Below are 25,209 nucleotides of genomic sequence, written 5' to 3'. Positions count from 1 at the left end.
TGGGGTACACATGACTCATTCCCTATTCTGGATGTTTAAGTTGCTTCCAAATGTTCATCTTCATAAATAACATTGTGATGAACACCCTTACATAGAAATCTAGTTATTACAGATTTGCTTCTTTGAGAATAATTCTTACAACCAGAATCATGGTGTAAAGGATGGTTTCTTTTAAGAATTCTGAGACTTCTTGCCAAATCACCCATGAGTACAAACACGTGTGGCTGGTGACAAAGAGGAGAGAGGAGCCTAAGGAGAGATTAAGTGACTGCTAACAGTTCAGCAGTTTATCAGTTGAGACACCACCTCCAGTCTGCTCCACCAACAAGGCGACAGCTGAAGGGAGGAAAGAACTCCCCAGAGACTCACCAAGTGCAACTCTGAGTCTCCATTGCTACTACCCTCAGAATCTGGAGCAGCGACAGGAAGGGACACCAGGGGACAGAGTTCTAACCGGGAAACTCAGGAGAAGACCTATACCTCAGTGGCATAGCTGAGGGGCTGGGAAAGTCTCTTTGCATAACCACTGGATTATCTCTGCCACACCCTGCTTTATCTCTTGGTCAGGAGTCAGTGATTAAGCTAAGAAGCCTATTGATAGTTTGAAAGCCCTCAGGCTCCCATAGCCTACAGGGAAGAAAAAAAAAAGAGGCTTTTAAACCACTGAGCTCCAACTCAGGGATTGAAACAACTGTTAACTTCCAAGACTGTGAACCCTTTAATTAACTTACTTACTCACAAGTCAATCCAGGCAATAGTGATCAATAATTGGAAAAGTACTGATAAAGGGAACTCATAACATAATATATAAAATGGTTAAAACAACAAGAAAAAATATTGGAGACTCAAACCAGGACAAGAGTCCAGCTAAAAGTCCACCAGAGGGAGAAGCACAAAATAACGAGTTCAACATCCAAATGTTAGCTAAGGAAATAATAACAGGAGTGAGTAAAGATTTTGAAAAAATTATAATCAGAAATGCAGGAACAACAAATGAGAATATGGAAGAAAATACTAATTATCTCATGGTTATTAGAGAGCTGAAAGCTGAAATCGCTGAGCTAAGAATGCAACTAGCTGAACAAGCTAAAACAGTATCAGAGGAGGGCAACAAAATAGATGAACTCCAGAAAACAGTAGAGGGCAGAGAGAATAGAATCTATGAGGCTGAAGACAGAATTAGCAAGATTGAGGATGAATTAGAGACAACTAAAAAAGTAGTAAGAGATCTCAAAAAGAGATTAAGAAATGCTAAAAACAATAACAGAGTCCTATGGGATGACTTCAAAAGAAACAATATATGCATTATTGGCATACCAGAGGAAGAAAGAGAAGGAGAGGAAGAAAGCATTCTCCAGGCCATAATAGCTGAAAATTTCTTTAGTCTAGACAACATCAAAGACATAAAGATTCAAGAAGCCCAGAGGGTCCCAAACAGAATTAACCCAGACCTAAAGACACCAAGACATGTCATACTTAGAATGGAAAGGAATAAGGATAAAGAAAGGATCCTAAAGGCTGCAAGAGTAAAACAAAGAGTCACCTACAAAGGAAAACCCATAAGATTAGCAGCAGACTTCTCCATACAAACACTACAGGCCAGAAGAGAATGGCAAGATATCTATCGAGTGCTCAATGAGAAAGGCTTTCAGCCAAGAATACTATATCCCGCTAGACTGTCATTCAGAATAGATGGAGGCATCAAAACCTTCTCAGACAAGCAACATTTGAAGGAAGCAACTATCACCAAGCCTTCCCTGAAAGAAGTTCTGAAAGGTCTCTTATAAACAACAAGACCACCACAAATAGGACATATATCAAAACACTCTAAAACTCTACAAGAATGGCGTTCAAATATCTTCAATCTTTGATATCAATAAATGTCAATGGCCTGAATTCACCTATTAAAAGACACAGAGTAGGAAGATGGATCAGAAAAAACAACCCAACAATATGCTGTCTACAGGAAACTCACCTAACTCAACAAGACAAACACAGACTTAAAGTGAAAGGATGGAAAACTATCATACAAGCCAATGGCCCACAAAAAAGGGCAGGAACAGCTATTCTCATATCTGACACGATAGACTTTAAAATAGGTAAGATTAAAAAAGATAGGAATGGACACTACTTAATGCTCAGAGGATCAGTCAATCAAGAGGAGTTAACAATTATTAACATCTATGCACCCAATGAGAAGCCATCTAAATACATCAAACTTCTACTGAAAGAGCTACAGCAATATATTAACAGTAACACAATCATAGTAGGGGACTTCAACACCCCACTCTCTCAACTGGACAGATCATCCAGGAAGAAAATCAGTAAAGACATAAGGGAGCTAAATGAAGAGATAGATAAACTAGAACTACTGGACATTTTCAGAGTCATTCATCCCAAGAAACTGGAATACACATTTTACTCAAATCCACATGGGTCATTCTCAAGGATAGACCATATGTTAGGCCACAAAGACAGCATCAGCCAATTCAAGAGCATTGAAATCATCCCAAGCATCTTCTCAGACCACAGTGGAATTAAACTAACACTTAACAATCAACAAAAGATTAGTAACAGTCCCAAAATGTGGAAGCTCAACAGTACACTTCTTAACAACTTCTGGGTCAAAAAGGAAATTAAAGAAGAAATCAGAATGTATCGGGAGTTCAATGAAAACGATGACACAAGCTATCAAAATATTTGGGACACAACTAAAGCAGTCCTAAGAGGGAAGTTCATAGCTATACAAGCACACATTAGGAAACAAGAAAAAGCAAAAATAAACAGCCTGATTGCACATCTTAAAGACCTAGAAGAAGAACAACAAAGGAACCCTAAAGCAACCAGAAGGACAGAAATCACTAAAATTAGGGCAGAAAAAACCATACAAAAGATCAATGAAAGTAAATATTGGTTCTTCGAAAGAGTAAACAAAATTGACAAACCTTTAGCCAGACTCACAAAACTAAAAAGGGAGAAGACCCAAATAAATCAGATAGTAAATGAAAGAGGAGATATCACAACAGACACTGCAGAAATTCAACATATCATGCAAGGCTTCTATGAACAACTATATGCCACCAAGCTAGAGAACCTGGAAGAAATGGACAATTTCCTAGATACCTACCAACTTCCAAAACTAAGTAAAGAGGAAGTGGATAACATGAACAGGCCAATCACAGCTAATGAAATGGAAAAAGTTATCAAAAATCTTCCCAAAAATAAAAGTCCTGGACCAGATGGTTTTACAAATGAATTATACAAAACCTTCAAAGAAGAACTAATACCTCTACTTTTAAAAGTCTTCCAGAAGATTGAAGACACTGGAATACTCCCTGCCAGCTTCTATGAAGCCAACATCACCCTGATACCAAAAGCAGACAGGGACACAACCAAAAAAGAAAACTACAGACTAATATCTCTGATGAACATAGATGGGAAAATACTGAACAAAATTCTAGCCAACCAGATACACCAGTATATCAAAAAGATTGTTCATCATGACCAAGTGGGGTTTATCCCAGATATGCAAGGTTGGTTTAATATACGTAAATCAATCAATGTGATCCACCACATCAACAAAAGCAAGACCAAAAACCACACTGTCATATCAATAGGTGCAGAGAAAGCCTTTGACAAAATACAACATCCCTTTATGATCAAAACACTACAAAAAATGGGAATAGATGGAAAATTCCTGAAGATAGTGGAGTCTATATATAGCAAACCTACAGCCAACATCATACTCAATGGTGAAAAACTGGAAGCATTTCCCCTCAGATCAGGTACTAGACAGGGCTGCCCACTATCACCATTACTATTCAACATAGTGTTGAAAGTTCTTGCCATAGCAATCAAGCAGGAACAAGGAATTCAAGGGATACAGATTGGGAGAGAAGAAGTCAAACTCTCCTTATTTGCAGATGACATGATAGTATACATGGAAAAACCTAAGGAATCCAGAAAGAAGCTTTTGCAAATCATCAGGCAATACAGTAAGGTGTCAGGCTATAAAATTAACATTCAAAAGTCAGTGGCATTCCTCTATGCAAACACTAAGTTAGAAGAAACTGAAATCCAGAAATCAATTCCTTTTACTATAGCAACAAAATCAATAAAATATCTAGGAGTAAACCTAGCCAAAGAAGTGAAAGACTTGTATACTGAAAATTATGAGTCACTACTCAAAGAAATTGAAAAAGACACAAAGAAGTGGAAAGATATTCCATGTTCATGGGTTGGAAGAATTAACATCATCAAAATGAGTATATGACCCAGAGCCATCTACAGATTTAATGCTATTCCCATCAAGATCCCAAGCACATTTTTTAGGAGAATAGAAAAAATGCTACAAATATTTATCTGGAACCAGAAAAGACCTAGAATTGCCAAAACAACCTTGAGAAAAAAGAACAGAACTGGAGGCATCACACTCCCAGATCTCAAACTGTATTATAGGGCCATTGTCTTCAAAACTGCTTCTTAATGGAACATGAATAGACACACTGACCAGTGGAATAGAATTGAAGCCCAGAAGTGAGGCCCCACACCTATGGACATCTAATCTTTGACATAGGTGCCCAGACTATTACATGGGGAAAGCAGAGTCTCTTCAACAAATGGTGTTGGAAACAATGGGTTGAAACATGCAGAAGAATGAAACTGAGTCACTGTATCTCACCAAATACAAAAGTAAATTCCAAGTGGATCAAGGATTTGGATGTTAGACCACAAACTATCATATACTTAGAGGAAAATATTGGCAGAACTTTTTTCTGCATAAATTTTAAAGACATTTTCAATGAAACGAATCCTATTACAAGGAAGACTAAGGCAAGTATAAACATATGGGACTACATCAAATTAAAAAGCTTCTTCACAGCAGAAGAAACCACTACCCAAACCAAGAGACCCCTCACAGAATGGGAGAAGATCTTTACATGCTATACATCAGATAAGAGTTTAATAACCAACATACATAAAGAGCTTGCCAGACTCAACAACAAGACAACAAATAACCCCATCCAAAAATGGGGGGAGGACTTGGACAGAATATTCACCACAGAAGAGATCCAAAAGGCCAAGAAATACATGAAAAAATGCTCCAAGTCTCTGATTGTCAGAAAAATGCAAATAAAGACAACAATGAGATATCACTTCAGTTCTGTGAGAATGTCATACATCAGAAAAGGTAACAGCAGCAAATGCTGGAGAGGATGTGGGGTCAAAGGAACCCTCCTGCACTGCTGGTGGGAATGTCAATTGGTCCAACCTCTGTGGAGAACAGTCTGGAGAACTCTCAGAAGGATAGAAATGGACCTACCCTATGACCCTGCAATTCCTCTCCTGGGGATATATCCTAAGGAACCCAACACATCCATCCAAAAGGATCTGTGTACACATATGTTCTTGGCAGCACAATTTGTAATAGCCAAAACCTGGAAGCAACCCAAGTGTCCAACAACAGATGAGTGGCTGAGCAAGTTGTGGTCTATATACACAATGGAATACTACTCCACTGTAAAAAATGGTGACTTCACCGTTTTCAGCCGATCTTGGATGGACCTTGAAAAATTCATGTTAAGTGAAATAAGTCAGAAACAGAAGGATGAATATGGGATGATCTCACTCTCAGGCAGATGTTGAAAAACAAGACCAGAAAAGGAAACACAAGTAGAACCTGAAATGGAATTGGCGTATTGCACCAAAGTAAAAGACTCTGGGGTGGGTGGGTGGGGAGAATAGAGGTCCATGAAGGATGATAAATGACATAGTGGGGTTGTATTGTTATATGGGAAACTAGGGAATGTTATGCATGTACAAACTATTGTATTTATTGTTGAATGTAAAACATTAATTCCCCAATAAAGAAATAAATTTTTAAAAAATAAAAAACTGATGTTCTTTTTTAACATGTATTTATTTGTTTTCATGAGTGAGGTACCAGAGCACAGTTTAGTGCACATGCAGTGCTAGGGCTCAAATCCAGAAGCTCCACGCATATAAGTCCTATGCTGTACTATCAAGATGTCTCTCCAGCCGTAACAATGACTTTCTCACATTTACTTCCATTTGTTTATTATGTGAATAATATCCTTCATTTGCTTTTCTTTTAAGAAGCTCAAGACAGGGGGCCAGGCCGTGGTGCACCAGGTTAAATGCACATATTATGAAGCACAAGGACCTGCGCAGGATTTCCAATTCAAGCCCCCGAATCCCCACCTGCAGGGGGTTACTTCATAAGCGGTGAAACAGGTCTGCAGGTGTCTTTCTATCTCCCTCTCTATCTTCCCATCCCCTCTCAATTTCTCTCTTTCCTATGAAAAAATAATTATAAATAAAAATTGAAAAAAATGACCTCAGGATCAGTGGAATCATAGTGCAGGCACTGAGCCCCAGCAATAACCCTGGAGGCAAAAATGAAGAAGTTCAAGCATAATTGAACTTCATACTGACTATAGTTCTTCATTTATCACACATGCTATAGGCTTTTTAAATTTTTATTTGTTTTATTTATTTATTATTGGATAGAGACAAAGAGAAATTGAGAGGGAAGGGGGAGATATATAGAGAGAAAGACAAAGACACCTGCAGCCCTGCTTCACCACTCATGAAGCTTTCCCCCTGCAGGTGAGGACCAGGAGCTTGAACCTGGGTCCTTGTGCACTGTGATGTGAGCACTTAACCAGGTGCACCACCACCTGGCCCCGGTACTTTTTCTTAGTTTATCAACTAAAGTTTTTTTTTTTTATCTTTGAGTGTTAAAGATTTTCTTCACTGTAATGAATTTTGGTATTTGATAAAACTGTTTCTTATTCTACAATGTAGTCTTAAATATTTACCTCAAATGAATCTAGTAATTTAATTTTTATTTAAATATTTAATCCACTTGGAAAGTATTTTGGGATTTGATTGCATGAGGGACCTGGTGGACTCCCACTAGTTAATTAAATATTAACTAGGTCCATTAACTTTTATTTTCCAGACTTTCTAGTCAGCTCCAAGGATTTGCTTTCAACCCCAATATAAAATTTATTTTTTAGTATCTGGCAAGTTACCCATGAAGACTACAACTAAAAATTGTATTAAACCCATAAGTTAATTTGGGGATAATTTAAAATACTGATCTCTCCCTCCCAGGAATACGTTAACATCTCCATTTATACAAGTATTCCTTTGTGTGCCTATGTTCTTTGTACAAGTTCTATATATTTTCTATTAATGTCTTTCTTGGTTGTTCCATTCCCACCACATTTCCTGACCTTCTTGAGGGGAGAGAGGCTGCACTGTGCACACTTTTACCTGTAGGCACTGTCTCCAATGTCCCCCAAGGCAAGCATAGCAGGTCCCAAAGCCTTTTCTAAGTGCTCACCACCTGGGCACACCCAGGACCATGCCCACTAAAGGGGCCAGCATTTGCCTCTGGGAATCTAGGTCCCTCCAGGTAAGCTTTGCTCCTTTGACACTCCCCTGTTTTCTAAAGCCCTCAGCACAGTCTACATCCTGTCCAATCAGACATTCTACGCATTTCAGATTCTTCCTCTTTGGAAACACCCTCTCTCCCTGTCTTCGCTGCCAGTAGAAATAACACTTTTGAAAAGCTATTCAAATTTTATCACCATAAACCACATTCATTAATCCCCATTGATTCTTCATTTTTAAAAATGGACTCTCTTTCCATTAGTCCCTATTAAGCTAAAAATTATTCACATCCTTGTGCCTTATCAGGTGGCACTGTGAAGGTCCCACCCACATTTAAGCCACACTGCCTCAAATCACAGCACTGTGGCCAGGGTTGCATAAAATTTAGTTGACAAACTGGATGAAGGAAACTGGAAATGTGCCCTGAGTTGTGGGGAAAATCTACCCAAACCTCTACTCTTTACCCCAACTAAAAGGAAGTATTCCAGGAAGACGGGGAGGTCCACAAGGGTGAAGACAAAGGATTGCTTGTACCTCTTCAAAGTGGATGGGATGCAGGCCAGTCTAGTCCCTGGAATCTCCCCAGACAAGCTCTTGGGCCCCTCCCTCTCATGGGAAGGTGGAAGGACTGGTCTTAGAAACCCTACCTGCCCAATCATAGTCCAGACACAAGGCTCTCAGCTACAGCTACAGCTGCACACAGCAGATTCACATGCAAAGCTTGTTAAACACAAATAGCAGTCCCTCCCAGGCTTCCTGAGTCAGCCTGGTAGGTGAGGTCAGGGATGACACACAGGTACAGCCTGGGACTAGACCTCCATCTCTTTGGTCCTCCTTGAATGAGGCAAAGTAGACAAGTGAGTGAAAAGGAACCAACACCTGACAATTCTGGAGGCTAGGCACTAAGCTAGGAAAGCACAGGACACATATTATCCAATTCCCTCAGCAAACCTACATACATTCTTGTGCCAGGATACACATTCAGAGAGTGTAAGTCTTACCTCAAGTAAGCTGGCTGAGAATAGGACCCAAAAATATACTTCATATCTGAGAAATTAAATCTTTTCTTGTTTAGCTAAGACACATTTTTTTGGGGGGGGAGTCGGGTGGTAGCGCAGCAGGTTAAGCACACGTGGCACAAAGCGCAAGGAGCAGCATCAGGATCCCAGTTCGAACCCCCAGCTCCCCACCCTGCAGGGGAGTCGCTTCACAGGCAGTGAAGCAGGTCTGCAGGTGTCTCTCTTTCTCTCCCCTTCTCTGTCTTCCCCTCCTCTCTCCATTTCTCTCTGTCCTATCCAACAATGACTTCAACAACAACAATAATAATAACTACAACAAAAAAATTGAATTATCATTTAAAAAAATATTTTTTAAGTAGTAGTAGGGATCTAACCTAGGGTCTCAGGCATGCAAGGTAGGTGCTCTACCACTGAGCCATTTCTCTGGTCCAATTTTAATTTTTTTTTTAAAGATAAAGAAAGAGTACTGAGGCCACAACACTATTACACATCAGTGGGGCTCTTTTTATTTTGTCTTAGCTGCTTTCATATGGTACCAAGTCCTCCTATGTGCAAGGCATGCACTCTGCCACTAAACTATCTCTCTGGTTCCTGCCTAACATTCCAAGATCCTGAAGTTCCCAAGTACCTATCCTCAGTGATCATCCTGAGGCACCCAAACACTACATCCTGACCCTGGAGACACAGGGCTGTTTGCTTGCACTTGAAAGGGCTCTGAAGCAAGTCTTTCCTGAGCCCCTACTTCTCCTCCAGCCCCATCCTGCACCACTGCATTGTTAGGCCAAACCTTCCTGCTCCGGGTCACTCTTGCCTCTGGGACTCTGTTCAAGTGGTTCCCCAAGTACTCCTCTGTCACACTCCTTTTGAGGGCTACATTATGACTTTCTTGGGCCCCAGGCACTTTCAGGCTACTTCTTCTCATAAAAAATAAGCATATTTTGGGAGTCGGGCTGTAGCGCAGCGGGTTAAGTGCAGGTGGCGCAAAGCACAAGGACCGGCATAAGGATCCTGGTTCAAACCCTGGCTCCCCATCTGCAGGGGAGTCGCTTCACAAGCGGTGAAGCAGGTCTGCAGGTGTCTATCTTTCTCTCCTCCTCTCTGTCTTCCCCTCCTCTCTCCATTTCTCTCTGTCCTATCCAACAACGATAACAACAATAATAACTACAACAATAAAACAAGGGCAACAAAAGGGAATAAATAAATAAAATAAATATTAAAAAATGAAAAAATAAGCATATTTTATAATTTCATCAATGTAAAGATGAAATATGTTCAATATCATAAAATATGCAGACATATAATGCACACATACACTTTAAGCATGTTATATAAATTATGTAATTATATATTATAGCTCATATAATAGACTTTATTGTATACATTTCGGCCTAAAGTTGTTTTCCTTGTGATTTAAAAAGAAAACATTTTTAGAGTGGGCTGGGCTGTGGTACACCCGCTTAAGGACACACATTACCAAGAGCAAGGAACTTCATTCGAGTCTGCAGGGGGAGAGGGTTGCTTCATGAGCAGTGAAGCAGGTCTGCAGGTATCTATCTTTATCTCTCCCTCTCTAGCTCTCCCACCACTTTCAACTTCTCTCTATAATATGCAATAAACTACAAAGAAAATAAAGGGGGGGAATAGCCACTGGTAGTGGTGGATCATAGTGTTGGCACTAAGCCCCAACAATAACCCTCGTGGCAAAAATATAATAATAATAATTAACTGAAACATTTTTTTATTTTCCCTTCTGTCACCCTTGTTTTTTATTGTTGTTGTAGTTATTAGTGTTGTTGTTATTGATGTCATTGTTAGATATGACAGAGAGAAATGGAGAGAGGAAGGGAAGACAGAGAGGGGGAGAGAAAAATAGACACCGGCAGACCTGCTTCACCGCTTGTGAAGTGACTCCCCTGAAGGTGGGGAGCCAGGGGCTCGAACCGGGATCCTTATGCTGGTCCTTGCGCTTTGTGCCACATGCGCTTAACCTGCTACACTACCACCCGACTCCCTAACTGAAATATTTTTATGGGCCCCTCAGTATTATGCTCCTCTATGCCTAAAGGACCCGCCCACCCCTCATTCAGGCCCTTTAGACACTCACTCCCCATGGAAATCCCAGCTCAAGCATGGCCTAGAGCACCTCCAAACCTGAACACCTCACATCCTCCTGTAGAGTCCACTGCCTCCAATATCACATTCACTGCACTCATGATGATTTATTTATGGCTCCAGCTTCAAATGTGTGATCTTCAAGGACCACAAAAATATATACTGAAAGAAGACTAAATAGAATGAATAAAAGTAAACTTTTACTGGTGGGATTATGGGCAAAGTGATGTTTTGGGGCTGTTCATTTGTTTGTTTTTAGAGACTTTTGCCAGATTTTCTTCTCGCTAGAGCTTTCATATTCAAACTAGGTGGATACCCAGCAATCTCTCATAGGTGAGTAGAAACCCAAGCTGCCTTTATGAGACTTGTCTGAGGGACAGGGATGCCCACAAGAGTTCCAGAGCTTTCTGGGAGGCTACGTCTCAGTGACACCTAAGCATGAGGCAGACAAGGACTTATCCTGAACCTGTAGATGCAAAGCCTTTTTACCTTCATTTAACAGCCTCTGGCCAAGACATTTGGGGGTTTCTTCTGTCCCTATCCCAACCCCATTCTACACTCACTCAGTGCAAAGTCAAGTCACAGAGCATGCTTTGCCTGCCTCTGTGACTCTGTGTTGGCTATTCCCTGCAAAGACAAATTCAAAAGAATGGAGAGCTCACATACGGGGTTCCTCACATATCTGAGCAGCTAAGGCAATCTGTGAACTTCTAATGATAGAGCTTTATTGGGCTGTGATGCTTCAGACTCTTTGGAAGCAGTGCAATGGTCAGTGTTCAGGATTGCTTTTAATGACTGGAAGCTAAAAAAAAAAAGTAGAGGGAAAAGAAAGCAGTGATGAACAGTTTGAATTCTGTTGTTACTTAGCATGCTCAGTTTCTACATTTGTCTTCATATTTGGTCACCTCATTTAGATCATAAGTTGGTTATCTTTTGTTTGTTTTAATTTTAACTAATGGTTAGGTCTGGCTTGTGGTGGTGCCAAAGGACTGAATCTGGGACCTTGGAGTCTCAGGCATAAAAATTCTTTTTGCATAGCCAGTGTGCTTTTCCCCAGGCCTGACATACTATCTTAATTCATGTTTTCTTTTTGGCTGCAAGGAATATCACTGGTACCTACTTATTTGACCACTCCCAGTGGATTCTTTCATTTCTTTACAACAGAGAGATACAGAAGTTGAGTACACATGTTACTATGTGAAAGGACCTGGGTTCGAGCCCCTGGTCCCCACCTGCAGGGGGGAACCTTTGCAAGTGGTGAAGCAGTGCTGCAGGTGTCTCTCTCTCTCCCTCCCTATCTCCACCTACCCTCTCAGATTCTGGCTGTCTCTATCCAATAAGTAAAGATAATATTTTTTAAGAAAGGGAGAGAGATACAGAGAGACAGAGATGAAGAGAGAAGCAAAGAAAGAAGTGATAACACAGTTCTGATACACCATTTGTCAAGCTTCCCCTGAGCAGGTGCAAACAAGGGTCCTCATACATGGCAAAGTTGTACTTTACGAAGTGAGTTATCTCCTGGCACCTCAGCTCATGTCTTTTTGATAAAGTAGTTTTGTTACAAAAATAGAAAATATTCAGGAGTAGAAAACTATACTTTGGGTGGTGTACAAAACATAAGTTACACAAAAAGACTCTCATGCCTGAGGCTATGAAGTCCCAGATTCAATTCCCTGCACCACCACCATAAGTCAGAGCTGATCAGTGTTGTTAAAAAAAAAAAAAAAAAAAAAGAAAGAAAAGAAAAAGAAAAAAAGGAATATTTCACTGAAAGCTATACTTTGATAGCTGGGATGATAGTCTCATTCCCTGCAGAAGCATCAAGATCTCAGACACTTCCTGGTGGAAATTACTGAAATTGCAAGCAAAGTACCAAGGAGGGAAGAAGGAAAGTGCAAAGGATAATCTACTTTTGTTGTTGTTGTTATAGTTATTATTGATGTTGTTATTGATGTCGCTGTTGGATAGGACAGAGAGAAATGGAGAGAGGAGGGGAAGACAGAGAGGGGAAAGGAAGATAGACATCTGCAGAGCTGCTTTACCACCTGTGAAGCGACTCCCCTGCAGGTGGGGAGCAGGGGGCTTGAATTGGGTTCCTTACGCTGGTCCTTGCACTTTGCACAATGTGTGCTTAACCTACTGAGCTACCGCCCGACTCCCCAATAATCTACTTTTTAAAAAAGACTATAAATATCAAGTCTCAGAATATAAACTCTCAGTTCTTTAAACGTGTATACCTGATGTGCAAGCACTATCTAGAAATGGAGTTAGTATTACATCACATACATATACAGGTTGTTATTCTGCAAATGTGACTGATAAAATATAATGTCATCAAGATGAGCTTCAAAATTCATATCTTTTTGATTACATATATTTTCTTCACTGCTGTGTCATGAAGATATAGTCATGTGAAATGTTCCCTATACTGTTCAGTGTTAGAGATGCTCATACTCAGAAAATCCAAGTACACAGGTTTTAGGGAAGAACTGATAGCCTTAAAGAAACCACATGCTCTGGGAGGTGATTCTGGATACCGCTCCTTGAGGTAAATTCGGGACCCCAGTTTGATTGACTGTGAGGTGTTTAACTTGCAGCTGTGTACAAAAGACTATACGTCCATCCATCAGAAGAGCAAAGAGCTGTTATAACATCAACATGATATTCCAACAGAAGTGTTTGTTTAGGAATTGTAGAGAAACAAGAATAGATAACGTTTGGTAAGTCTCTGCTCCTTCAACTAATCCTTCTGACACATGGTGAACAATTCACTTATAACCACCCATGGAGCCAGAAAAACTCAGGATCCAGCCACCCTGTGCCACATGACAGCTGGTCCAGTGCCAAGTCAGGACCTCAGGGGTAGATTCTAGTCATTATCTCTGGACCTCATCCCTCAGGGGGTTGGTGACCACTTCCCTCTTTACTCCTCCAGGTCTCCTGGAATAGGGGATGGTCAAGTCTCCCTGAGCTTCAGTTTCCTTACCCAGAAAAAGAGATAAATAGTTTCTGCTTCTAAGGGTTAGTCTAAGAGTCAGTGTGATTGGATACTTCTTAATTACCTGACAGGGCTGGAATATAATTCATGGTCATTCTATGGTATGAGGACCTTTTCTCTCTCACTGCATCTCTTCTGTCTTCATCCTCAGAGAGCAGTCTCTACACCTCAATTTTCCCCTCTATGAAATGAGGATAAAACTGGTTATGGGTGAAGCAAATATACCAATATACAAATCATTTTCAACAGAAAGGAAATACAATGATCAGCTCAATGTTATCAGCTCAGGAGCTGGAGACTTTCAGCTAGTCATATACAAACTCACAATTGATGAATTATTTCATTTATTTATGTATGTATTTTGCCTCCAGGGTTAGTGCTGGGGCTCAGTGCCTGCACTACGAATCCACTGCTCCTGAAGGCCATTTTTCCCCATTTTTGTTGCCCTTGTTGTTATTATTGTTATTGCTGTTGTTGGATAGGACAGAGAGAAATCCAGAGAGGAGGGGAAGACTGAAAGGGAGAAAGAAAGACAGACACTTGCAGACCTGCTTCACTGCTTGTGAAGTGTCCCCTCTGCAGGTGGGGAGCCAACCTGAATCCTTACACCAATCTGTGCGCTTGACACCATGTGCACTTAACCCACTGTGCCCACCCCACCACTCACAAGATTGGGGAAAGCACAAGATTGGGGACAGAGAGTGGAGGTATGCAATGGGAGGCCTGGATTATTCAAGGTTTATAAACAACACATACACTCAGAATATTATTTATTATTTTGTATAGACAGAAGAACTGAAAGACAACATCTGCTTCTGGTGAGATAATTACTACAGTTCACTTCATTATATGCAATCAACATATATATTCCCCAAAAGTAAAGAAAGGGAAACAGCTGTTACATACAAATCAAGGCCTTCTTTTAATTCTTAGAAGGTGCTATAGGAATTTAAGGTGAGTCATTTGCAATCTATCATGTCACTATTATTTTCTCCATTTTAGAAGCCAGGCAATGGCATGCCTGGTATAGCATGTACATTGCCATATGTGAGGATCTGGGTTCAACCCCTCTGTCTCCACCTGAAGGGGAAACTTCATGAGTAGTTGAACAGTGTCACAGGTTTCCCTCTCTCTCTCCCTCCATCTCTACTATGAAGAACAGAAGGAAGGAAGGAAGGAAGGAAGGAAGGAAGGAAGGAAGGAAGGAAGGGTGGAACTATACATTGTAATCTTATAATCTTGTAACAAACTTTTAATAACAAATAAAAATATTAAAAGAAAAAGAGAGAGGAAGGAAGAAAGGAAGGAAGTGAGAGGGGATGGAAAGGGAAGGGAAGCAGAAGAAAATGGGAGAAGAGAAAAAGTCTGCAAAGAGCTGTGAAATCATGCAAACACTGAGCCCTAGCAATACCCTGGTGTCAAAGAAAGATAAAAGACGTCTATCTCTCTGATGGGCCTTGCTGAAAGCATGATATGCTAGACCCTCCAACACTGACTCCCAAGAGCTACCTGGCTCCATCCTGAGTTATGGGTCTGAGCTTTTCTCTATTCTTCACCCCAACACCCCTTGGAGCTTTCAGTTTGTATGAAAGATCAGGTTGTTTCAGGGAGTCCCTCTGAGGGGGTGACATTCCCTGTGAGAGGTAGAGATCCTGTTGAGGAACAAGAGCATGTACCATCAGTCTCCCAGCTGCCTCCACAGCCTCCAAACTCAGCCCCCCAACCCCCGCCCAGTCCCTGCAGGTTCTGCATAGCTAAAAACACAGCCATTCCTGGAAGCCTTCCTTAACAACACTTTCCTTAAACAGCTGAAAATACTGTAATCCACTCAGAGGGGTAGCCTGGAACTATACAAGTACCTGAATTCACAGTAATGACACATAAAAGCCTGTTTGCGGAGGCAGAGAGAAAGAAGGTTCATGAAGTGACTACTGATCAGTGAGAAATCAGGGGAAACAAAAAAAGAATTGGCTATTAATGTAGCAGTCAGTATATTCACTCCTGCTCCCTACCCACGCCATTACCACGACACCACCAAGAAAGGGCAAAAGCTCAGAGTTCTCAAAATGGAGAGAAAATAACCAGACATTCCCTTTGCAACCCACACCCTTCCTGCTGAAGCAGGTCTCCAGGCATCTGATTTTCAAATATCCAGTCTATGTACGAGCTAAGTCTGCAAGAACTATTTGTCTATGGCTTCATCTATTTACAGGCTGGACAGAGGAAGCTTCCAATATGATTTTTCAAAGAGTAGAAAATGGGTTCTGGACTCAGATCAAAACAAAAACTGATGAGAAGAGGGTGAAATGTAAAATGATGACTGGTCTTTCTATGAGACAAGGCCAGGGCCATCTGTACCCATGTCTAGATTCTGAGTCTCACCTCTGTCTTCCCCAAATATAACAACAAAGTCCTCAATGTAAAGAGAAAGGAAGGTTGGCATTCCATTCATCCTACCTGGCTTGTCCACTGCCTACAGGAGGCTAGAAAACCATAGACCACATTCCCCTGTCTACTTCCAGACTCACCACCTGGCAGAGAGCCTGTCTCTGCAACAGACAACACCATGAAGGCATCAGGTTTCCCTGTGAGTGGTGACAGAGGTCCCAGAGCCCATAGTTCCACAGAGTGATGCTGGGCAGCAGGAGGCCCTTCATGAAGCAGGGATAGGTGGTGGAAGGCAGGCAGTTGCTCCCAGGAAGCCAGTGCTACAGTGTTGCTCTGAGGCCCCTCCCAAAGGTGTAGCTAAGCACCATGCTTCCCACAATCTGTCAGCCTTGAACTCCCTACATTAAATCTTCTGCTTAAATCAACTACAGTGTAAATACTGAATAAGACAGGTACTGAAAACATAGTTCAACAAGGGGACTGAGCCTGGGACTTTGGAGCATGAGAGTCTGTTTGCATAACCATTATGCTATCTACCCCTGCCCTAGGTGCAGGAAATCTAATGGGAAAAAACCTTAGTATGAAAAAACAAAATTAGTTCAGGCAGGACAAGTTAATGCTTCAAAGGAATCAATCAAACATGCAAAATAGCACAGATAAGAATGTTTATCAAGTACTGTTACTAAAAGGTGAAAGTCTTAAAAGTGACCTAAGTAAACATGCATCCAACAGAAGGTTTGGATAACTAAGTCAGAGATCCATACTATAGAATTTCTCAAACTATAAGAACTTGTGCTAAGGAAAATATCCAATAATGTGAAAAAGAAGCTCAACACAACTTACTAATTTTGAAGCAGCAGCCCACAAAACATTCTCTTGCTCTTAACTATGTACTTTGTGCATACATGTATATTCAAGACACAAGCTTGGAAAGATGTGCCCCTGAATGTTATCAAGATGTCTACTTATGTTCTGCCCCCAGTTCTGGTGAATGGTAGAAACTATCTGTTACAGCAGCGCCTAGCCTTGTGCCACATGAGGGAGCATCCAGAGATCATACCAGCTTCCATGAGCCAAATTACAAGTCTAGTCCTAGACAGATGGCAGGCCTACTCCGTGCCAAGTTCACTAACTTCTGGATCTTCCCTGCTTATTGGCCTGAGTTCTGTCTATGGTAGTTTCTCCATGACCTACAAATTCCCCTGCAATGCCCCCAGGCCCATGAAATGCACCCAGTTATTTTCACTTCTAGAATTGATACAAGACAAGCGCTGCTTATCACAAGACCTCAAAGCAAAGACAGGTCTTTCCTCTCGAAGGTCAGGAAGGCAACTAGATGAAGCTAAGGCTAAGAAAACAGATGACTTAAATCTTCACAATGCTTTGTCTATATGTTAAAGCCTCATTTTCACCCACAGAGTATATTGGCAACACTCATACATGATGATTTAAAGATATGTTTTCCAATGAAGCATGCAGTTAACACCCAGCAACACAAGAAAAAGAAAAAAAAAAAACTGGCTAACTCTACTGGAGATGATCCCACTTGACAGAGGATGAATCACCAGGTAGAGTGACCCTGTGATTCAGAGGCCAAGTGGGTGGGGTTGACCTGACAACAAACCCTGTCCTCTACCTCCTCCCTTCCATTAACAGAGTGATCTCCACAGCTTCCAAGCCACAAATGCTCCATGTGGAAAGGATTCCTAAAACAGTTCTTGGTAGTTTGGAAGTGAATAATGAAGAAATTAAAGCAAGATTATGAGACCTCAGGACAAGGAGTCAAATATTAAAGATGGGTTAGAGTAGTAGCAGGTAAAAGTGCTTCAGAGCAACTCTACATTTCCCTCTCAGTGCAGAACAGTGAAGAGAACTCAAGAGACACATGTCTGAGCCTAAGCCCACTGTTCCCATCCTCACACCCACCAGGTGGAGGCAAAGTGGCCACCAAGTGGCAAATTCCACCAAAAAGAAGTGTGACCAGCTCTCAGAAGGTTCAAAGCAGCATCTACAGTGTGACTGACGAAGATCTTCCCTGACCACTTCTTTCCTGAGGTGTCAAGAGCAGAAACCAGCCCAGAGTACAATGCTGAGGTAGATGTGAACAAGCCTTATAAACCTCCACAGATCTATGCCTGTCTTAGAGGTTCCCAAGAACCCCCATTTACCCACCTTCAAAAAAATACACTCGGGGGTCGGGCGGTGGCACAGCGGGTTAAGCGCAGGTGGCACAAAGCGCAAGGACTGGCATAAGGATCCTGGTTCAAGCCCCTGGCTCCCCACGTGCAGTGGAGTCGCTTCACAGGCGGTGAAGCAGATCTGCAGATGTCTGTCTTTCTCTTCCCCTCTCTGTCTTCCCTTCCTCTCTCCATTTCTCTCTGTCCTATCTAACAACGACGACATCAATAACAACAATAATAGCTACAACAATAAAACAACAAGGGCAACAAAAGGGAATAAATAAATATTAAAAATAAATACACTCAATCTGGAGAGTGACTTTAAGAGACTAGTTGGTGTTCATATGTAATTTATATGAGTTACTGTTTAAGAATGTGTAGTTCAAGACAAAACAGCAAATGGGATGGATGATTCTTGTAAGATGTGTTAAGTATAAACTGGTACTTGGTAAATAAGAGTATGTGTGCACTGAGCATAGACAGAAAGGTATGGCAGGATCAAAGATACCTAACATTCATGAGGCACTACCTATGGCCAAGGCGGCTGAGTTGTTTATAGATATACTCATATGCACGAAACTAAATATAAAAAAGAGAAAGCTAATATCTGTCATAATCCAGTTGCCCATTGGTGATGCCCATTCTTATCCTCCAGTTCACTGGGAGGCGCAGGTGTGGCAAAGCTAAACTATCCTGCATCCCTTCAATGGAACATGTGTCTGTGAGAGAGAGAGATGGCCCAGGGCACCTCCCATCATGGTCCTACTGTTAGTGCTAGTCTCTGGCCCTGTAACTATGTCTCAATGGGAAAGCTGGTGCTGCAGGGATGGAGCAAACACAGGAGGGCTATATACCCAAAACTCAGGTGTTGTGGGTCTCCCACCTCCTTGCCCCTCTCCTACCTATCTCTACTCATGCTTCTTGCTATATAAGTTGTATCAAGGTCATTTCTCCCAAGTCATCTGCCACTAGGTCAGAAACACACCATATAACAAATTTGCCCATTGTCCTTAAATGGAATCCATTTGCAAATGCATCTGGACACTTTCATTGCTTTAGGGTGCTTTTGTAGGAAGTCCTTCTTGGGAGCTATAATAAATGTCCTTTCACCTTCTGAGAAAGACCTGGGGAAACTAATAGCATGAGTGACTAATTTATGAAGCATTTTCTCTGCTGATATATTACCTTAAGTGATGTTCAGGGCTGTGTGTGCACACGTGTGGGTGTGTGTCCACCCTCATTCTTTGGGGTGCCTGTAGTCACAAGGCTGCTAAGTGGTGAAGTTGAAACCAGTGCTCCAATTGCCCCTCTTGGCCAGCCCACCTGATTTCAAAAAGCAAATGCCCTTCGATATTCCTACATTCCACATTCAAAACAGCCCTCCTGAAAATAGTAGTACACACAACAGTTAATGCCTCTTGACTTTGTGGATATGAGAATTTAGGGACAGAAACCATGGAGACTGGTTTATAAGCTAGGAGATTAGGACTAGTATTCTGGAAGTCCTCAAACTTCATATCTTTAAAGACCAGCCTTGGGAGGTCAGGTGGTGGTGCACCCAGTTAAGCGCACATAGTGTGAAGCTCAAGGACCTGCTCAAGGATCCCAATTTGAGCCCCCAGCTTCCCACCTGAAGAGGGGACACTTCAAGAGTGGTGAAATAGGTCTGCAGGTGTCTTTCTCTCTCCCTCTCTGTCTCCCCCTCCCCTCTCAATTTCTCTCTGTCCTATCCAATAAAATGGAAAAAATGGCCACCAGGAGCAGTGAATTCATAGTGCCAGCACCAAGTAATAACCCTGGAGAAGAAGAAGAAGAAGAAGAAAGAAAAAAAAAAGACTAGTCCCATATTCCATGGGGAGGCTTACAGAAGTAAACAACTTTCTATTACTACTCATCTTTCAAACTGATCTCTTATAATTTTTCCACAAATTCTGTGATTATAAAGAAGATTCTAGAGAACCCTCCCACCAATTTGCACAGATTGTTTAAGAGGCCACAGAGTTAGAGGCTGATCCTGATAAGAGGGAGCCCCTAGCTTCATGGATGCACCTGTCCCACCATTGTCAATTTGCAGCTGAATATGCTGAACACTCATATGGCATGTTCTGAATTGCCATTCACTGAGCTCAGGAATACTACTTTAAAAGTATGTTAAAAGCAATACAAAGAAGTTTGAGGTAATTTCTCAGAATCACAAACACATCACAAGGACCATTTACCTGACCTAAAGGTTTGAAATGACATCTAGTAATAACAGGATTAGATGAAAATGTCTCCAATTTCCACTGAGATTGGGGAAAACACAAGAAATTTATAATAACCTGTTCTACTTACCGATGACAATACCAGTACTGCAGGTTGCTGGCACCTAGAAAATAAAAGGGCTAAGTATTATGCCAGGATGGTGCAAGCCACAGGTAGGTTGAGAAAGGCCACTCCTGGGCTGGTCTTTATGGCTTTAGGCATTCAAGAACTCTATCTCACAGCATTCTCTCCCCAACCTGTACACACACACACACACACACACACACACACACACACACACCTTATCACCAGAGTTATTGCTGGAGCTCAATACCAGCACTACGAATCAACTACTGTGCGAGGTCACTTTTAGCCCTTTTTTCCCCCTTTCTATTATATATGATAGACAGAGAGAAATTGAGAGAGGAAAGGTAGAGAGGGAGAAAGAGAGTCACTGGCAGATGTTCTTCACCATTTGTGAAGCATCCCCCCTACAGGTGCTTGAACCTAGGTCCTTAATGTGTGCACTCCACTGGGTGTGCCACCATCCAGCCCCCAGAAGTATTTCTTTCATCTCACAGCCATCTGGCTAAATTAAGTGCTATTTGAAGTTCAACTCCTGCAAAAAGCCTTTCCTGACTACTTTACCTTCCAACCATCAAGTGTGAACAAAACCCAGAGCTCAGATATACAGCTTTAGGCTTCAAGAAGGCTAATCTTGTGCTTCAAATAATTCACAAGTTCTCTGAAGGAGGAATTATGATCTGGATATTTCTGTACTTTTCCTATTGCTTTTAGTAAATACCGAGCACTTGGGATCATTCTGATACTGAAGAAAAGCAGAATAAATAAGAGTGATCACTTGGAATACTTGAATTCACATGAAATTGATTTGCAGGGCCAAGCTTAGCATTGTTTAAGTAGAAGTCATTCTCTTGTCCTCCCATGTTCAACACTGCTCTTTCTCTTGTATCCTCTCTGCAACAGAAGTTAACAATAATAACAGCAGCAACTATGGGAAAAAAGATGGCCGCCAGGAGCAGTGGATTCATAGTGCAGAGAGCCCCCACAATAACCCTGGAGGAAAAAAAAAATCTGCAGGTGTCTGTTTTTCTCTCCCCCTCTGTCTTCCCCTCCTCTCTCCATTTCTCCCTGTCCTATCCAACAATGATGACATCAATAACAACAACAATAATAACTACAACAACAATAAAAACAAGAGCAGCAAAAGGGAAAATAAGTAAATATAAAAAAATGTTTTAAAAAAGAAAACACAGGTTTGAAACTGTGAGGGAGGAGGGTGCAGGGGCTGGAACTCACACTGCCTGACTGTACAAGGGACCAGACCAAAGTGGCCACACAAGCCTGTTGAAGTGTTGGAGGAGGCCTTTCTGGAGACTTCGGTGGAGGCTTCTTTTCCTTCCCACTTTATTTATTTATTTATTTATTTATTGCCACCTGGGTTATCGCTGGGGCTCAGTGCTAGCACACAAATCCAGTACTCCTGGTGGCCATTTTTTCCTTTCTATATTTTTTATTCATGACTTAATATTGATTTTCAAAATTACAACATAACACAGCCACAATTCCACACTGTTCCCACCAGCAGAATTCTATGTGTGTACATAGTCCAGATCTACCTGCCCACAAATATGGAGATAGGGAAGTGGAAAATAGTTTCTTGTCCATTTTCCCAGATGCCTCCTTTAAACCTCACTTTTTAAACTGCTTAGAAGGTTTGACCTCCAGGCATAGTGGGGTTAATAGATGAATGTTTAAAATTGCATATCAAAAGCACAGCTTGAAAGTTTAAAGAAAACCTAGAATGTTTGAGCTCAGAGCCTTAATCTAAGGTTCAGTGTGCAGAGTACAAAAGATAGGTCCTAAGATTCCTATCCAAAAAAAAGAAAGAGAGAGAAAATAAAAAGAAAGTTTTTTCAATACTTGGAGGAAAGGAACTTAGAAGTACTGGGCTCTCCCTCTCTTTGCCCCTTGCCTGGAGAAGAGCGAGCAGAAAAGAAAAAAAGAAAGAAAGAAAGAGAGAAAGAAAGGACTCCTGAGAAGTTGAGGGAATGTGGGGAGCATGGGAAAGTATATTCTCAGAGTATGGAGACCTCAGGACCAGATGCAAAAAACAGGGCCCAAGTTATGGCTCACTCTAATGATACCCAGCTACATAATACTTGTGGAAACAGGAGAAAAGAAACTGACAGATGATGGAAAAGTCACCAAAGAACAGTAACCAGACCAAATGACAAGCAAGAGCCTCCTCTACCCCAATGTCCTATCACCTTATCTCAGAAAGCAGAAACTACAGCAAGCAGGAGGGCTCCAGAGTGACCAGGAAACACAGAGGAACTGGCTCTCAAGAGAACAAGCTGCTTTAAGCTCACTACTGACTGAGAAAAGATCATTTGATATATAGGCTCAAAATATTTACACAGTGATGAGTGAGGACCAAACATGTGTTTGGAGATAGCAAAATTAAGTTCACTTACAAAAAACCTCTGGACACCACAAGGTGCTGCTGACTTACTTCACTCCTCCAGAACACTGGGCAGGCAACATCTCCAACTCTGATTTAAACCATTCCACACAACCTCCTTGCAACACACCAAAATTCAAAGTGTCTGTGCATGACAAAGCACAACACTAACCTCCAGAGAAAAAGCATTTTCCCAAGTCAAGTCTAGCTTCACAAACCATTGCAGTAAACTTACCTCCAGATGGGCCAGGCACCTTCACACAGTATCTCGCCTAACCTGACAGAATCCCTGGGTGGTCTGTCAGGACTCTCAGTTTGCTAAGAGTCAACAAGAGTTTGTGACTACTGTGACTAAGTCAAGGTGACCAAGCTGACTAACAACAGGACCAGGACAAGCACAACACCCATGGATGAACCACTCATTTTTAATTATATAAACGAGGATGTTAATGCTTAGCAAGGTTATAAGCTTGACTCACAGAACAGACTCAGAACGAGGGTGAAGCCTGTGAAGCACTCACCTGAGGCATATTTAAGAGGGTCCCAAGAACCTCCCTAAGGTGAATGTTTTATTCATTTGCCACTGGGAATCAGTGCTTGCACAACTCCACCACTCCCAGAAGCCATTCTCTTCTCCTCCCCACTATTTTTTCTTTTAGATAGAGGGTGAAGGACAGAGAGAGAAGGAAAGAAAGACACTACGTGGAGAACCTCCGGAGCATTGCTCCACTGCACCTGAAGCTTCCTCCCCTACAAGAGACTGAGCAGTTGCTCCCATGTGGTGGCAGGGCCTCAAACCCAGGTCCTCTACATGGTAAGGAGTGCACTCTACCAGGTCGGTCACCTCTTGCACCTGTTTTAATATAATAATTTAAAACACCAAACTTAATTCACACACACACACACACACACACACACACACACACACATCTTTTGTCAGAATAATCAGAACTTAGGACGAGAAAGAGAGCATAATGGTTATGCAACAGACTTTCATGCCTGAGGCTCTCCCCAGTCCCTGGTTCAATCCCCTGCACCACTATAAACCAGAACTAAACAGTGCTCTAGTGAATGGGGGAAATAGTACTAATAATCACAAGTTTAAAAGGGTCAGTACTGCTGATTTTTCCCTTTTTCTCCGGCTATGACTCAGGGGCAGAGCCAGAAAATCAGCCCAGCTCAACCTTTCCCCTCGCCCCAAATGGCCCTGTGAACAGACGCGCTTCTCCAAGGGCTCTTCCGAGTGAGCGAGATCCCAGCGCCAGCCCTGCGGGCCGAGCCAGCACTGTGGGGTGAACTAGCTGGGAGCTCACAGCCAGGAGCGGGCAGCCCCGCCGGCCACGCCACGCCGCCGCTGGCCTGGGGTGAGGGACCCCGGCACCTGCGCTGGCAGGGCCGCACTATCTTTCCAAAAGTCAGTTAGCCCCTTTGAGAAACTATTTCCGCTCTGATTATTCCTTCACCTCTCCGTAAAGCTCTGCCGGGTATAAAGCGCCTGTCCAACAAATATGTGTAGTTGACTCAAACTCCCAACACTTCTTCCATGAAAGGAAAGCCGAAATCAAAAACCTGTTTAGCAAATAAAGCATTCCCTGGAGCCAAGGGAGACTGTTAACTCATGTCTCCCGCCGCCGGCTCCTCTGGGGCCTTCGCCAAGCGGCACCCGCAGCGGGACCCCGACTACTATCACTCTTCGCCCGCAAGGCAGCCTTCCCGCTTCCTCGCTTTTATTTTCGGCACGCGTCTGACGGCTAGGCTTTGACTCACAAAGCAAACTTAAGTCTGGCCAAGTGAGCGAAGCAGGGAAACTTGGGGCGACCGCGCGAGCGCGAGCGCGAGCGCGAGCGGCTGCTAGGGGCGCCCCGGCCCCCAGCTGCCTGAGGCGGCAGCAGACACGGCGCCCCCCCCCACCCGGGCCTGCGGGGCAGCGGCTGCCGGGGCTCTTCCTCGCCGCCCTCTCGCCCCGCGCGCCGCCCCCGCCCAGACCCTCAGCGCCCAGGCCCACGCACGCCTGGCGGCCACGCCACTAGGAACCATCCCGGTACCTGGCACGGAGCGCGGCTCCGCCTGCAACGCACGAAACGCGGAGGTGGCGGGGGCGGCGGAGGCAGCGGGGACTAAGGGGCCGCTCCCGCCCGGGGTGCGCGCCCGGCGGCCCCACCCGAGCCCGCACCCGCGTGGGAGCGCGACGGCTGGCGAAGCGACGCAGCAGGTGTCCGCAGGGCCTCGCCACAGCCGGGAGCGGTGGCCAGGGAGCGAGCGGGACGCGAGCACCCGTGAGACCCTCACGCCGCCGGCCCTCGCGCAGCCTCAGCGCGCGCTCCCAGCCCCGGGTGCGCCGGCTCCGCTCCGCTCGGCTCC

The 25,209-nt window shown here is 42.9% G+C and overlaps 1 protein-coding gene across 1 annotated transcript in view; it reads right to left on the bottom strand.

The window, feature by feature from the left end:
* Window positions 1-25,007, bottom strand: part of CRACDL (CRACD like) — a 188,795-nt gene extending 163,788 nt beyond the window's left edge. The window contains exon 1 of the mRNA XM_016187571.2: window positions 24,894-25,007. The gene's annotated coding sequence lies outside the window, so the exon portion shown is untranslated. The remainder of the gene's footprint in view (window positions 1-24,893) is intronic.
* Between the last annotated feature and the right edge of the window lie 202 nt (window positions 25,008-25,209).

This window comes from Erinaceus europaeus, chromosome 3 (genome assembly GCF_950295315.1).
Source record: "Erinaceus europaeus chromosome 3, mEriEur2.1, whole genome shotgun sequence".
Classification (NCBI taxonomy): Eukaryota; Metazoa; Chordata; class Mammalia; order Eulipotyphla; family Erinaceidae; genus Erinaceus; species Erinaceus europaeus.
Note: the sequence above shows the minus strand (reverse complement) of the source record. Positions and strands in the feature narration are given on the sequence as shown.